The sequence below is a fragment of the Protopterus annectens genome, chromosome 13.part0 (assembly GCF_019279795.1).
Source record: "Protopterus annectens isolate FY-2018-M chromosome 13.part0, PAN1.0, whole genome shotgun sequence".
In the NCBI taxonomy this organism is placed as follows: Eukaryota; Metazoa; Chordata; order Ceratodontiformes; family Protopteridae; genus Protopterus; species Protopterus annectens.
Window position 1 is genome coordinate 112,092,101 of NC_056747.1, and position 14,761 is coordinate 112,106,861.

Genomic DNA, 14,761 nt, shown 5'->3' on the forward strand with positions numbered 1-14,761 from the left:
AGTGGAGATGGATAAACGTTTTTAAAAAAGTGTCTCAAGTATGAGGAAAAATAAAACGACTCATTGGCTGAGAGAGCTTCCTTCAATCAATGGTTTCCATGACAGTATTCTCATTAAGGGTGAAGTGGAACCGTTTGACCTTTCTTCTTTTCTGCTAAGATTTCCATATAATTATCGTATGTGGTCATTATGCTTGAAGTTTATTTGCTGCTGTGTTAAGTATTTTGATTGCTTGTTTCTTTCATTTCAGAGATCCTCAGAATAAAGACCAATGTGTTCTTTGGGCTGATAGTTCTGCTGGTACCTGTGTTCCTCAGGAATATGAGACCCATTCCTTTAGAAGCCGATATGGTTACATCCGGACTGTTTTTGCAATCAAAACGTGCTCATGCCAGTCATAGAACCTATGTAGATGTATGATGATGGTGATTCGTGAATGACTTTGTAATGAAATAAGCACCTAAAACATTAAAGGCAAGTGCAAATAAAATACTGCGCAAAGCCTTCATTGGAAGTATAAATGAACTGAAGAAACACAGACCTTCTTCAACTGCCCATGGAAATACACAATTCCTCCTGCTTTATATCCATGACGTAGGCTGGCACCCCTGGGATAAATCATACATTCTAGCATAGTATTGCCTGCATTCAGCAACAACTTCAGACAAGGTATACAGAATTTAGGTTATTCACAGAAAGTGAACTAATCATCCTGTTCTCAATATCAGACATCACCTCCTTCATTCTATTTCATATCAGTCATAACAACTGAGAGTTACTAACAGCCCAAATGTACAGCATGGGCTATAGGCTTAACAGACAGTGAAATATGAGTAAACAAATCTTACTTTTACTGGTTATTTACATGACAGAATAATGTTGTGTAAACTTAGTTATTCAAAAATCTGCAATTATGTTATGTTGCTTGTTTATTTGCCATTTTGTACATTAAGGCTCAGCATAAAAGCAATGTAAATAATATTTTTCAGGTGTCTGTGTCAGATGGTGAAAAATGGTTTGTTATATGTCAGTCATTGTTTTGCTTTTGCTAGTTATTAGCCAATCAGAATAGCCAATCTTTCAGTCATCTTTTAGCCAATAGGAGTACAGCATTTGGAATGTGGGCTGGAACATGCTTTCCAGTATATTCCTGGTTATAGCACTGTTACAGACTTCACTAGGTCTGTGGTTTGTTCTCTTTCCTCTTCCTCACTGATCTGACTTTTGGCTCAAGTATTGTTAACTCGTAATGAATATAATTTAGGACATAGTTGTTAAGATTCTGGTTCTGTTTAAAACAGGTGAATCCCTGAAGGATTCTCTCTCTCCATCAGAGTATTAGGTTTACATCCTGGAGTCACAGTGACACATGAATCACAAAATGTGGACCATATAGATAGTTAAGTAATTATTTCAAGTGGAATTTAGAAAACCCCTGCTACCTGAGGATTCCTTTAGTAGTCTTTGGTTCTGTTTTCCATTATTTTGAAGCAAGACAGTAACCTTAATTAACTAAATGATAAATTCCTGAATTCTGTTTATACAGGGAAAGGGGTTAATTCATTTTAGGGGATTGCAAGGATGACACAGTTTAAAGGAAATTAAATTTCCAGCAACATGCGAAAAATAAATTACATAAAACAAAATATAGTCTGATAAAAACTGGATCATGACAACAATGACCCCAGAGGTAGTATTTGCTTTTCAGTCAGTAGTCTAGAGGGCTTCAGTTGTAATGGGCAATGCAGGTGAGCACACTGCTTATTAACAGGTCCTGGACTGTGTATTTCTATGTTGCTATTTATCCTGATCCAACTTGTTATAAATGCAGCTATAAAAAATAAATAGTAGGATCATGAAACTATTTTCTGCTGTAAAAAGTCACTGCATGCCTCTTTTCTTATATATTTTTTAACAAAATTACTCTTATTAATCTTCCAGTCAACAAACATCCCCAAGAGATCTGGCAGTTAGTGTAAGGATTAAAGTCATGATGTGCTTCCTGCAATAGAGGCTTTGAAGCTCTCAGCATCTGTTTGCCTGCTGTGTGACCTTGCGCAAGTCAATTAACCAGGCAGTGTTCTGGGAAAATTGGGAAAATGGGTCCCCTCCATGGTTTCCTGGCCCACGTGCCTAGTAAATACCTACAAACCTAAGAGAGAATCCAAACAAGTTTAATGCATTTAAACTGAGAACAGTGAAATGAACTGGATGTGGTGTTTATAGTGCTCAGTCTTCTAACAATAACTTGCAAAGATGACACAGTAATGTGCAGAAATGCTGATAGTTACATTCACCTCCATTTTTATAATGCAGACCTCATCAACTTTAAGTTGTATCATCATAACATGCCTTAACATACATAAGTAAGAAACATCACGCAGCATATCTTCCTTTGTATAACGCTACCAATACTACTAGTGCAATCATCAAAAAATATCAACTGAGCTGCGTACTTTCTGTTTAAAACAACTTTAAATATGCCCCTGCAAAGTGAACATCCTAGCAAATATTAATATTCATCTCTTTTTCCTACTATAGAAGCATTTCCATCTTTGCTCTTTTCCATTTTTAGTTATAATACCTTGTGCAGCTAAAGGCCTGCAACCCACAGTGCCTACTAAATAACCACCCAAAGCTGTAGCAAGACTGACTTGCACCCTGGGAATGCTCCTGTTTGAAACACCCCTAGTTTGAAGTTGATGGCCAAGAAAACAAAAAGGCTAAGACAAGGAGCTGTTAATCTACACGGCAACTCTTTGATGTCTCATACCTTTGCTAAATTGTAGCAATGAGCTGTACTATCTTATTGGTACACTTCAGTGTCATTTATACTTCAATAGGTTTTCTATGTAAGCAAAGAGCTATTATGTATCTGCACAGTAAGACTTTGCTAAATGAATCAAGCACCTTTCCTAAATTGTTGCACAATCTATACTGTCTCCTTGCTAAATTTGTAACACACAAACTCCAACTGTCAAAGAAACAATTGCTTATCAATAATGCTTCCATGGATTGATCAACACTTCTGCAGTGATGACCATGCTCCCTAATGCCCCTCCATTGCTTTGTAAGCACATTAATGAATATTTCTATATTTATTCAACCATTAAAAACATATTCTTAAAAAAACAACAACAAAAAATGAACCTCAGGTTAATGTCCGTCAAATACTGCTACAATTTCAGCAAAAAAAATCTTCATCTAAAATCTTGATTTAGTTAACCTACACCAATAATGGAAACATAGTTTTTTACATCTTAAATACGTGTGTATGGTAATACCCCCTTTACCATCTTTCAGGCAAACTGATGCCTAGCCTGTTGACAACAACTATGTATTAATCGCTACAATCACTTCCACCATCTAAACTAAAGTATCTCATCAGTAACCAAACAACTTACTTTTAATGCAATTTAATCTCACAAGTTACTTACTCCGAAGTAATTCTAATCTTGCTTTTAGAGCACACATATAATACCAAATCATCCTCAAAATGAACATTGACCCAAAGTTTAATGAGGAAACACCAGTTTTCTCAGCTTAACTTAGTATAGATTCTTACAGCAGGATTCATAGCTAAACCTGGCATTCGTGTGTTTAGTGGTAATGATGTTTCAATATACTTCTGTTACATTAAGGATGAACTGGCATGTTCATTTCAGTTAGCTGAAGCCCAGTAATAAAGATTATGCTATTTATACAAGAGCTCTTTTACAAGTTTAAGAACATGAAATGTAAGTAAGTTTCACTAGACTAGCCCTTTGCTAACAGTAAAAGCCGTAGCTAGGGTGAGGAAACGGAGGTGGATGCCCTGGATACAAACTATTAGAGCGAATGATTAGCACTGTAGAAAAGGTGCAGATCGGTCACTGAAATACAGTGGTGGGATCCCTGAGTATACATCTTTGCAACTGCAAGCATTAATGCTAGCTATTTAACAAACAGTAGCTAAGGGTGCCACTAAATTATTTTGTTGCTGTTTGGAACTCTAGCAAGGCATTAGTTTCTGAAAGGTGATTCGTATGATACAAAGAGCTATTATGCAGAAACACAATAGTAGTGGAGGACTTTTTTTTAATCTGGAAGATTTTTTTTTCTTCAGTCAGTCTGAGGGTGCGGGACATCACTATTAGAGAGCTTGTCCATGATGTTAACTGACCTAGTTACATCTCTGTTAGAAAGAATGGTGTTCTCTGAAAGAAGATCGTATAGGCTATACATTTAATTTCCAAAATATTCCAAGAATTACACCCAAATAACAACTCAGAGCAAAGTTATGGTAGCTGTTCAATTATTTTAGTACCTCTGAAAAAACAGAGATTAGTCTGAAAAAAAATGTGTTTTTAAATTGTTGTATCTGGATGCTGGTAAGTGTTGAGGTCATGGTATTCACTGCATGTTACAAAACATCTACCAGGGTTATAAATCATACACATGCAGACATTTCATAGAAAGTTTCATATACAGCAAATACTCCATCAAACATTTTGCCCCCCTCCCCTGCAAAAATACTGAGAAAATGTGGTTTGATTTTGGCAGATTTTTCAGTGGTTTCAATGTGGTTAGATTATGTCACATTTTTCAATGTTTTTGCTGGAGCAAGCCCCCTGCACCCTCCATCTGGGGGTGGTGCACCCCACACCTCGTCCTGCTAATTATATATATATACCAATGCCAAAGTCACACAACAGTGAGGAAAGGGCATAGACCCTCACCTAATATAACTTAAAGTTTGTCAATGTTTTGTGTTTAGATATTGTTCAGTTTAGATGTTTTTACTTTTAGATATTTTTCTGTCGATCATTTTACTGCTGATCTTATGTTGTTTAGATCGTTTCAGTTGCATCCATGTAAAGCTGTATCTATATCTATATATATATATATACACACACACACACACACACACACACACACACACACACACACACACACACACACACACACACACACGCATGCATATACACTCACAATGCTGTTAATCAAAATATATATATATATATATATATATATATATATATATATAAAATATATATATATATGTGTGTGTGTATTTGTTTTCTATATATATAAATATATTGTCTTCCATTGCTAGGTGCACATTTCTAGGACTGCTATAAACCAAAAATTAACTTTTAACAAGGTAGATGAATTGGCCCATTAGACCCATACACTGGTAAATCTGCATATTTCTATTTAAACAAAATTCAAACTAGGTAGCTTAAATGAATTTCCTACAGATTTCTGTGAGAAACAGTAGCTTCTTATACAGCCAAATTTTTGAAACCTAATTATTTTGTTGCTAAAGGATTCCAGTGGTTTAGCTTGACGGGTATCACAAAGACATGCGTCTGGAACATTTCTCCACAGGCCTCCACTGAAAATTGGCTTGTTCCCAGTCTGACTTTCCCAGTAAACAAATGTTAAATAAATAAATAAATAAATAAACAAGCAAATAAAACAAATAGCTGTTTACACAATAAACCAAATGCATCTTTTGCAATGGAGGAATGGCTCCCATGGCCTACTTAATGCTTGTACTCTTTTTATATTCTTAAACAAACTGGAAATGTTGCCTGTTAGTCTACTTTTATTATAACTATGTGCTAATTGCTGACATTTCTCCATCTAGATTGCTACATATAGCAAAAATTTATCTTGTCAACTCAGATTATTTCATAGGGGAGTATATAGCTCCAAAATGGACATTGATTTTGCTCTTTTTACAGAACATTGTGAAAAATATCATTTGGCAGTGGAATTTTAGATCATGCATTTAATGGCAATAATTTTATCATATGTATTATCATCCTGAAGTTACGATAAATGTCAAGCAAAACAAAGGAAAAAATGCAAGGTGGATTAAGCAGTGTTTATAATCTTAGATGCATAAGGCAAAACTGTCAGACACAGCTGCTTATATAATGACACATAAAATGTTCGTCCACTTCTGAAGTACATAAAAGTATGCACATTTGAAGCTTAAATTAACATTTTCAGATTATTTTATGCCAGGTTATGCACATCACAAAACTACCACTTTACTTCATCTAATGCTCTCATTCTTATTCTATGTCTCACACACACACACACACACACACACACACACACACACACACACACACACACACACACACACACACACACATGCACAATAAAAAATAAAACAAACTGCAGACATATTAATAAAAAAGATAACATAAAGGCATTAGCCGATGATAATTAATGACAGTACATCATTCCATAAACATACATAACAAGTGAAACAAAACAATCACACATCAACCTCAAAGTATTAATATTAGACAAAAGTCACTAACAATTCTAATTACAATGTTGTGCAGATACCAAAATTTGTGTTGTAACTTTGTCAGTCATCTAGATGTGCCAGTGAATTAGACACTGTTTTAAGGTTAGCATCTGTAGTTTATTAAAACTATTAAAATATCCAATTAAAAAGTGATGTACAATAAAAATTTCGCTATGAAACTGGTAAGGCTTTCTCAAGGATTATATTATTATTCAAGCTGACTGATTCCTTTGGAAAAGTGATACAATGCAGAGCTTGACTCAGTAAAGACTTTTCCTTTCATTACACCTATGCAGAGAGCTGAACACCAGTTTGTACTTTCAGAATTGCATTTCTAAAACCCACATCCAGAGCAGTGCATATAACTTCCACTGTTCTTATTAACTGCTACAAAGGAGGAACTTGATTGATCTTGAATCACCCTAATATTTTTGTTGTTCTCTTTAACTACACCATTGACCAACATTGCAATGGCAAATCAATAAAAAGGTCTGCACATAAATTATGTTCTTAACTAAATATAAATCATCACTTAGAACATTACATTAAGACCATGTTTTACAGCTTTTCATGTTAATAGCTATTTATTCATTCCTTTTTTCAGAAAATTGTTGAAATCACTTGGTGTTCTAATTAATAACTCGGCAATTGTGAATTCATATAGTGAGAGAAAGATATACAGTAGATAGAGGGTACCCCCTCCAAAAAAATCAGTTGCCAAACAGCTTCGTATTGATTGCAGTCGATGTCAAGATGATCAAAATTCTAGTGTTCCTCGATGGCCCTCTTGCCAGAACATGCTGGATAAACATATGAAATATACAAAGCAGTTTTAAGGCATGACAAGTTATTTACAAAGTTCAAAATGTTTTCATTATTTGCTGAAGAGAAGTCTGAATAATCTGAAAGTGATTTGGTGTAATGCACATATCTGTGAATAGTTAGAAACCACAACATGGTATGCAGTAGTAATAGAGATGTAACTCATGGTCATGTGACATCTTTCAACATATCAATGTTTCAGTATATCTAAAGCTATTTCCTTGAATTATATCGCCAGTCTAAAATGTCTTGCCTACTTGTTATAGTATTATTCATCTAGTCACTGCATTCTGGATATTAATAATTTCTTGAAAAATTGTCACTATATACATCCTTGTAAAAATATTATATTGCTCATGACATATAAGACAGATATACAGAATAAAATTATTTTAATTTTCAGTTTCATGACAGTAATCTGGAAAATATGAGTATTTTTCTATTATATGTAAATATATTTGAGAAATATTATTTTGTAAAATAAAATCTATTATGGTTATCATTCATGGATATGTTGTATTTTTTCCTGAACTTAATACATACACAACTTTTATTATTGTGACAGTAACAGAATGTAAAATGGTTTATGAAAATGTCTTCCTAACATAAAGGAGTATCACGTGTAGAAAATTAGATATTATTTTTCTGTTGTGCAGACAGTTTAGAAGACACCCTTCAAGGGAAGCAGGTGCTATTGTGGAGAACTCAGATAAAGCAGTGTCCATTTAGAGATGGGGAAACAACACTGGTGCATGATAAAATGAAAAGTCATCTAGACTGAGACAGAAAGAGACACTGAAAGCACTAAACATGTACATTACTGAGTAAAAAAAAATCATAAAAAAATCATACTACCCAAGTGACTATCATATTTAAATGATATATAAATATTGAAATACACACATATATATATATATATATATATATATATATATATATATATATTCACTTTATAATCTCAAAATACTGAAACATCGAATTTCAGTATCTTGAGATGATAAAGCCGAAACATCAACACCGTGAAACCCAAAACAGCGACCGTTAAAGCACACACACAAATACAACTACACCTACCTCTGCACAACAACACACACACTTACTATAAGTAGGGGGGCAAGCCCCCCTGCACCGCCCATGTGAGCGGCAAGCCCCCCACACACACCCTACTTATATATACTAACTCTGAGGTTGCACTAAACACCAACATACACAAAACCCACCAACATACATTCCACACCCCCCTTCACACAAACACACATCACACAGATACAAACACCACCACTCTCAACACTGATACACTCACGCTCTCACCTTTGTACCCTAACCCACACCTAACATTCCCCGACACACTCACAAACATACAAACCCTCCCCAAAACCCTTAAAAACACCACACTTACCTAACGAGCCATCAGTACCACGGGTTTGACATTTCCAGGTTCGATATTCTGCATTTTCGTGCATCTGCAGATTCAACACTTTGGTCTTGAGATACTGAAATTCAACATTTCAGTATTTCGAGATTCCAAAGTGTTTATATATATATATATATATATATATATATATATATATATATATATATATATATATATATATATGGGTCTACTTCACCTGATTGAAAGCTCACTAGACTGAAACTCATTTCACAGAGCACACTTCACTGAAAGCTCACTTGACTGAAACTCACTTCATTGAAAGGTATATGCCCTTTTCCCTATTGTAGTGTGATCCTGGAGTTAGATGATTGGGGGTGTGGGGCATAGCCCCCCACATAGTTTGGGTATATATTGTGTTCTAAAAATAGTTATTCATTATAGTTGCAAGTATTCATGTATATGGTTTAAAATGTATAAAATAGGTGGGGGGCTTTGCTCCAGCCCCCCAATGTGGGGCTATATATATATATATATATATATATATATATATATATATATATATATATATATACTAACTCCAGGATTGCACTACAATGGGAAAAAGGGCATATACCTTTCAACGCAATTTGTTTCAGTCAAGTGTGCTCCTTCAAATGAGTTTCAGTCTAATGAGCTTTCAATCAAATGAAGCATGAAGTAGACCCATATATATTTTATATATATATATATATATATATATATATATATATATATATATATATATATATATATATATATATATATATATATATGCATGATAGCAAGGGAACACAAGGTAAAAAGTAAAAGGTGGTCAGTGTAAATGAAATAAAGGGAAGGATTATGTCAAAGAAATTGTGGTGAATGATTGGAAATACCATATTGAAGTGGTTGTTGAGTTAAAAAGAATGACAATTCAAGAATGCACAGTACAGGCAGAAATCCATCTTTACAAGAACTGGAGTTAGGCTAGTAGGTTGGGGGTGAGTTCTAGCACCTGCATCAGAGGCAGTTCAAAAAGCTCAGAGGACTACATGTGCTGTGTAGTTCTTATCAATCTTTGGAGTATATGTTGCCATGTTATGCTATACTGTAGTACTCATGCCACCTCTGTAGCAACATGGGTCAGCGATGCTGCAGCTGTAGCAGAAGAAATCCTATATAGATATAAAGTATTCTACACAACAGTGGTGTGCAGCATGTCAGATGAGAATAATAGTTATATAACCATCACCGTACTTCCACAGGAAATACCCACATTTAACAATGATAAACGTCTGATAACATACTTAAAAAGCAACAACAGGAAAATATATATTTAACAGCAATGTATATACTCTGTTTGTCATGAAGTGGGGTCTTTTCCAAAGTTTGGTAACCTCTGGGAGACAAATGTCCCTCCCTCCAGGTTCTTAATATGTCACACCAGATCAAGGTCTTAAAGGTGTGAGTAACCCTGTACCATTTGACTTGCAGATATGCAGCATTTCCAATAAAGTAGTCAAAGATTGCCTTATATGCAAGGCATAGATCACCTCTGAGCAGTCTGTATGAAAGAGAATAAAGTGACAGTGATTTCAGACAATTCATATAGGACAGATGATAAAGACCTTGAATCTTCCTTGTGAAAAAAACCTTGGTGTCTCCTCCAATGCTTGCAGCTGCTTGAAAAGTCTCAAGGGGCATTGGCATTGTACCTAATTATTGGCCTGATGAAAAAACACAGTACCAAACAAACTACCACATAGGTGGTCCCTAAAGTCCCCTAAGATATATACGGGATCTGAGGATCCAAGTAGATAGTAATCTCTCCTTTGATAATCACATTGCCAAAATGATTAGAAAAACCTTCTATGTGGCCCACCTAATCACAAAAGGGTTTGCATCCAGATCAAAAGAGGTCATTGTGCCCCTCTACTCATCACTCATTAGACCCATCATAGAGTACAATGCCCCATTTGGGATGTACCTTACAAGAAGCCTGCAACAGCTGGAAAGACCACAGAAGTACCTCATCAAGTGGATCAATGGCCTCAAACAGATGCACTATGCAGCTTGACTGAAGAAACTCCAGCTGTACTCGGTTGCATACCGCCTACTCAGAGGTGATCTCTGCCTGACATACAAGGCCATGTCCAACCCAGAATTGAGGGACATGCTACACCTAAAGAAAACCATATCTCCTCGAGCCACACGCTCTAGAGACCTAAACCTCACCACAACAATAAATAGGACATGCTGGAGGGATAGATTCCTGTCCCAGAGACTTCCCATGCTCTGGAACAAGATTCCAATCTACATTAGGTAGAGCTCCTCACTAACAGTCTTCAAGAGAAACCTTGACGAGTGGATGGGAAATAGAAGGTTTACCCCGGGGATCATTTCAGTGGCTCTGCTGGACAGAGACACAGGGAACTAATCTAAGAGGGTGTCGAAAGCCAACACATTCTGTCTAGGCTTATAAATGCCTTTGGGCAGATAGCCTAGTACCTACCTATGAACCTATAACTTCTTTTTTTCTGGATGCAATGGCCTTACTTATGAGATGAACAATATAGAATGCCCTTCTTACCACTGTGGAGACATTGTGATCAAAGGTAAGGCGGCTATCAATCTGTGTGCCTAGGTCTCTCACCACTGCGTACCTAGGTGTTGTTATTGGTGTGGTAGTTAGCAGGAACATCGCACTTACCGAAAGGGATGATAATACATTTTTTTGCATTGAGTTTAAGGCCATGATTTTGTCACCAATCATTTGTTTGTGTAAGACTATTTTGTAGGATGTTGACATCCTATGGAAATTCCAGGACCACTCCCAGTTTGCAGTCATCAGAAAACTTTGTCACCCACATACCATAACCTAGATAAACAAATTTTCTATAATCAAATATGAAATACAACCAATTTCAGCAAAGATATTTTCAACGAAACACTAAAATAATATAAGTGGAATGTACTTAGAACAATGTCACTAGATACTGATGTAGAACTCTTAACATTCTCTTATCGACCTTAAATAATCTAGCACCAGTGCGTAATAAAGGAGGCTAGATACTGATGTAGAACTCTTAACATTCTCTTATCGACCTTAAATAATCTAGCACCAGTGCGTAATAAAGGAGGCTAGATACTGATGTAGAACTCTTAACATTCTCTTATCGACCTAAAATAATCTAGCTCCAGTGCGTAATAAAGGAGGCTAGATACTGATGTAGAACTCTTAACATTTTCTTATCGACCTTAAATAATCTAGCTCCAGTGCATAATAAAGGAGGCTAGATACTGATGTAGAACTCTTAACATTCTCTTATCGACCTAAAATAATCTAGCACCACTGTGCAATAAAGGAGTAAAGTCCAACCTCGTCCCATGGCTGACAAAAGAACCGAAAAAAAAAATATCATGACAAACAGAAATAAAGCATGGAAAATGGTATAAAAACAAAGCTCAAAATGCCTTCCTGCAATTTAGACATTGTAGAAACCTTTCAAAACTCCATGTCAAACAGGATAAACAAAGATATTATACCAGCCAACAAGACAAACACAAAAACAACCCAAAGCATTTTTGGTCAATGTGACACCCCACTACTGGATGGTAATCAAGGAACCTCAATCCTCATCACTGGTGCCAGTGGGCGACGTACACTGGAAGGATGATGGGTACACACACAGTATTTCCAGATGCAGCTCTCTGCATTAAGTGCAATTTCCCTTAAGATCACACAGAGTCCACAGTCAATCTGGGGCTATTTTCTTCCTCTTTCTGCAGATCCCCAATAAAGCTCCCCACTGGCACAGCTATACAGCTGAGATCTCAGCTGAGTGGCTAAGTCAAGACGTTCAGCACCCTCTCTGTCCAACCAGTGCTTCATGTCCCTGCCTGAGTAGTTGACACACACACACTCTTTGAGGTTTGATTTACACACACACACACACACACACACACACACACACACACACACACACACACACACACACACACACACACACACACACACACACACACACATACACACACCCCTGGAAAAGACTTATACAGGTTTACTAGCTGTGCCCCCTTTTGCCCAGACTATAAGGTTGTTGTCACTGCCACCAGCCAACTCCTTATCAGCTACTTTAAGGCCCTTAACAAAGGGTGTCCAATCTTACTGTGTAATGTTACTATTAATATTAATATAAATGGTAATAAATAAGCACTTATCCAGGCATGTCTAAGGGTCAGCTCCCAGTGATTTCTCCTGTCTAACTGATGAATCTGGGCATCTTGGGGCAATGCAGCAATTGCCTCATGTACACAGACAACCCTCTCCTCCTACCACCCAACACTACAACCTGTGAGAGATGCACTTATATAGCCAAACTGGAAGCAAAGCTCTCTTCACCCAAGACTGGACTAGACAGTCAAGAGGAGAAGGTAAACACTTGCACCACACCACACTCATCACATAGTCCCTCAAAACCTACACCACCAAAACACACACATAGAAACACAAAACACACACCTACATTCGGAGGCTCTCAATAAAAACCTGCCCAAGCATCAGGGACATCCAAAGCATAAACGCAAGCAAACTCCACCCCCAACACAACCCAAATGACACATAGCCCACAAACTCAGTGTGCCACTCAACCACAGCCCATAAGGCATAACAACGTACCCAACACTCTAGTCATAGGTGACTCTATAGTCAGGCACACTGATGTTCCACTCACTAGACTAAACAAGGAGAAAGTTACTGTCAGCTGCCTGTCAGGTGCCAGGATCCACCACATAACGCATGCACTCAGGTCACTCCACAATAAGTACAAACATGACACTGTCATTGTCCATGTTGGTGTGAATGACCTGAGATGTACCTCCCTGGACTACATGAAAAGAGACATGGAGGAGCTCTCTGATCTTGTATCCCAGGCAGGTATGACCCTAACCCTGAGTAGCATCCTGCCATCACCCAGAATGATACCACAGTACAAGGACAAAATGATTGACTTCAACAATTGGTTAAGTTTCTGGTGTCATTCTAAGGGGATCCAGTATTTGTCTGCCTGGGACAACATGATCGACAGTCCAAGATGCTTTGCCAGAGATGGCCTGCACCTGTCGCCCTTAGGATTCCAGATACTGGCTAAGGCTCTTGCCACCCCTATAGTGCCTTTTTTAGGCAAGGTTCAAATGACAAATTAACCACTGTAACAGGTACAAGCAAGCAAAATCTGAGGATAATGCTACTCAGTGCTAGAAGTCAAAACCTCAAAATGCACTCACTCGAGGCACTCCTTAAAATGGAGAACATTGACATCTGTGCAGTGACATAGACCTGGTTCAAAGCTCCAGAGAGCACCCCTGCATTACCAGGCTTCAATTCATACCACACCTTTCGGACACCTAACCCAGAAAGAAGCACTAAAGGCAGAGGCGTGTCCATATTCATTAAGGATATCTACACCTCCAGGCTAGTTGCACTGCATAATGTATCTGAGATTATCCAAGTGCAACTAACTCTGGGCAAGACCGCAATCCAAATTGTAGCTTGCTACAGACCCCCCACCATGCTCCAGGATTCACACTCCTCATTTCTTGATACACTGGAAAGTATTAGGGTACAACCCAACACCATAATAATGGGTGATTTCAACTACCCCACCATTAACTGGGAAAACTAATCATGTACCAACTCTTTTGCTCAATGATTTCTAGAATTCATAAATTCCAATGCCTTGGATCAACTTATTCACACCCCCACCAGGGGCAGCAATATCCTAGACCTGGTCATTACCAACGTGGGAAACCAGTGTTCCACACCAGAGGTCAATTCCTCGTTGGTCAGATCCAACCACAAGCTAATCAGCCTAGACAGCCACATCCCACCCCCAGTTAGGGAAACCATCGTAAAAAACTTCTCCAAAGCCAATTCACACTTCTTAAGACAGAAGTGGCAAACTTCATGACACCCATGCAGACGGACAATAGAGGTATGACTGCTGAATCCTACAGAAATGCACTTTATAAGCACTTACACAAGTGCATGGATCATGCTATCCTTAATAGAACCAAGATGTTATCTTCCAAAAAAAAAGGAAGCCATTCTGGTGGTCCTCTGCCATAAACAAACTCTACAACAGAAGAAAGAAACTGTTGCAAAAAAAGAGTAAAATCCCATGACTGGAGGAACTCCCTGGTCAACCTCAGTAAGAAGCTGAGATCCCTCATAAAATCCTCCAAAGTTAGTTACA